Source organism: Anopheles ziemanni (genome assembly GCF_943734765.1).
Source record: "Anopheles ziemanni chromosome X unlocalized genomic scaffold, idAnoZiCoDA_A2_x.2 X_unloc_12, whole genome shotgun sequence".
Classification (NCBI taxonomy): Eukaryota; Metazoa; Arthropoda; class Insecta; order Diptera; family Culicidae; genus Anopheles; species Anopheles ziemanni.
The window spans coordinates 181,415-185,000 of record NW_026689730.1 but is presented as its reverse complement, the minus strand read 5'-3'; positions in this window follow the sequence as shown (position 1 = coordinate 185,000).

Below are 3,586 nucleotides of genomic sequence, written 5' to 3'. Positions count from 1 at the left end.
CACTTGCATGGTCAACGGTTGAGGTGGTGATGGCGGGTCGGTGCTGTAGGGTGCCGGCCTGTTGGCTGCCTTGGCCGGGTTGGTTGGTTAACACTTGATTGAGCTTGCACCCGAGGGTAATGGCACTTGAAGGTGGGTACCGGCTGGCTGACCTGGTGTGATGGTTGGTTGGTGAACACTTGGCGGTACTTGCACTTGGCTGTGCTTGGACTTGAAGGTGGGATCCGGCTGGCCTAGGCCATTGGTGGTTGGTTGGTGGGTTAGCCCTTAGCTGGGCTGGCTGGCTGGCTGGCCATCGGTGGTGTGGTGTGGTGTGGTGTGTGGAGTCGAGCATCGCGCGCCGTTGCCTTCTTCGGAGTGTTGTAGGTACGCAAGTGCTTGCAATGCAAAGAGGTTGGTGATGGAGTGACATTGCCTTCACCATGGAGTTGCGGGTACTTAGGTACTTGCAAGGAGATGGTGGTATGGTGGTGTTGCGTGTGTGGTGTTCGATTAGAAAGATATAATTTCTAAGTCCGGATTAGTGCTGTCAGTGGGGCCGCCGCTAACAGGTCCTGCACGGCCACCGTGGGGCTTGACTTGGCGCTATTCCGGACTTGGGGCGATCACGATGTCCCCGTGCGGGACTTAGAAGATGGAAGAACACAAGTACCCTTATCCCATGACTTGTGAGCGATTGGCATACGTTACCACATGAAGAGAAAAATTGGCTAAGTCCCGGATCCATATTATATGAAGAGAAAAATCGGCTAAGTCCCGGATCCATATTATATGAAGAGAAAAATTGGCTAAGTCCCGGATCCATATTATATGAAGAGAAATATCGGCTAAGTCCAGGATCCATATATAATAACCTAATAATCGGCTAAGTCCCGGATCCATATTATATGAAGAGAAAAATCGGCTAAGTCCAGGATCCATATATAATAACCTAATAATCGGCTAAGTCCAGGATCCATATATAATAACCTAATAACAGGCTAAGTCCAGGATCCATATTATATGAAGAGAAAAATCGGCTAAGTCCGAGATTGAGTCTGTCAGACATACACTTTCAAGATACCACACAAGCAAGCAAGATGGCCTAGTGATGGAACCATATAATATGAAGAGAAAAATCGGCTAAGTCCGAGATTGGGTCTGTCGGAAATACACTATCAAGTTACCACACAAGCAAGCAAGATGGCCTAATGATGGATCCATATGATATGAAGAGAAAAATCGGCTAAGTCCAGGATCCATATAATATGAAGAGAAAAATCGGCTAAGTCCCAGATTGGGTCTGTCAGAAATACACTTCCAAGTTACCACACAAGCAAGCAAGATGGCCTAGTGATGGATCCATATGATATGAAGAGAAAAATCGGCTAAGTCCAGGATCCATATAATATGAAGAGAAAAATCGGCTAAGTCCCAGATTGGGTCTGTCAGAAATACACTTCCAAGTTACCACACAAGCAAGCAAGATGGCCTAGTGATGGATCCATATGATATGAAGAGAAAAATCGGCTAAGTCCCAGATTGGGTCTGTCAGAAATACACTTCCAAGTTACCACACAAGCAAGCAAGATGGCCTAGTGATGGATCCATATGATATGAAGAGAAAAATCGGCTAAGTCCAGGATCCATATAATATGAAGAGAAAAATCGGCTAAGTCCCAGATTGGGTCTGTCAGAAATACACTTCCAAGTTACCACACAAGCAAGCAAGATGGCCTAGTGATGGATCCATATGATATGAAGAGAAAAATCGGCTAAGTCCCAGATTGGGTCTGTCAGACATACACTATCAAGTTACCACACAAGCAAGCAAGATGGCCTAGTGATGGATCCATATGATATGAAGAGAAAAATCGGCTAAGTCCCAGATTGGGTCTGTCAGAAATACACTTCCAAGTTACCACATGAGCAAGCAAGATGGCCTAGTGATGGATCCATATAATATGAAGAGAAAAATCGGCTAAGTCCGAGATTGGTTCTGTCGGAAATACACTATCAAGTTACCACATGAGCAAGCAAGTTACCACATGAAGAGAAAGCCGGCAAAGTCTGGGAATGTTACCACATGAACTGGAAAATGGGCAAAAACCTACCTTCACAGGGAACGTGAATAAGTAAGGCTGTAGACATCGGATCGACAAGCCAAAGACTGATATGGAAAGGAAATGAGTAGTACTAGCTTTCCTGAGAGTTGCAGAGCTTAGACTGCATATGAACGAAAGTTATTAAGCGTCAAAGTCAGAGAAGTTACCCAAAGGAACACAAGTTCCAACTTAGAGCATGTATACCGCCTAGACGGTAAGAGGTACGGCCAGGCTGAGGAATAAGGAAATGTTGGCCAACATGTTGCATGTTGATGCTGCATGGAGATGAATCTTGATCTTCTACATCTCCCATCTTAATACAGCATCCCTACTTAAAGGCATCTCGGACTTAGCCGATTTTTCATAAATTCTAAGAAAAACATATGTTAGGATGCTGCGAGATGAATGATATGCTGCATGGAGATTAATCTTGATCTTCTTCATCTCCCATCTTAATACAGCATCCCTACTTAAGAGCATCTCGGACTGAGTCGATTTTTCATAAATTCTAAGAAATTCATATGTTAGGATGCTGCGAGATGAATGGGATGCTGCATGGAGATGAATCTTGATCTTCTTCATCTCCCATCTTAATACAGCATCCCTACTTACAGGCATCTCGGACTTAGTCGATTTTTCATAAATTCTAAGAAAAACATATGTTTGGATGCTAAGAGATGAATGGGATGCTGCATGGAGATGAATCTTGATCTTCTTCATCTCCCATCTCAATACAGCATTCTTACTTAAGGGCATCTCGGAGTCGATTTTTCATAAATTCTAAGAAAAACATATGTTAGGATGCTGCGTGATGAATGGGATGCTGCATGGAGATGAATCTTGATGTTTTACTTCTCTCATCTCAATACAGCATCCCTACTTAAAGCCATCTCGGACTTAGTCGATTTTTCATAAATTCATATAAATTCATATGTTAGGATGCTTGGAGATGAATGGGATGCTGCATGGAGATGCATCTTGATCTCCTACATCTCCCATCTTAATACAGCATCCCTACTTAAAGCCATCCCGGACTTAGTCGATTTTTCATAAATTCTAAGAAATTCATATGTTAGGATGCTGGGAGATGAATGGGATGCTGCATGGAGATGAATCTTGATCTTCTTCATCTCCCATCTGAATACAGCATCCCCACTTAAAGGAATCTCGGACTTAGTCGATTTTTCTTATATTCTAAGAAAAACATATGTTAGGATGCTGCGAGATGAATGGGATGCTGCTTGGAGATGAATCTTGATCTTCTTCATCTCCCATCTTAATACAGCATCCCTACTTAAAGGCATCTCGGACTTAGTTGATTTTTCATAAATTCTAAGAAAATCATATGTTAGGATGCTGCGAGATGAATGATATGCTGCATGGAGATGAATCTTGATCTCCTACATCTCTCATCTTAATACAGCATCCCTGCTTAAAGGCATATCGGACTTAGTCAATTTTTCATAAATTCTAAGAAATTCATATATTAGGATGCTGCGAGA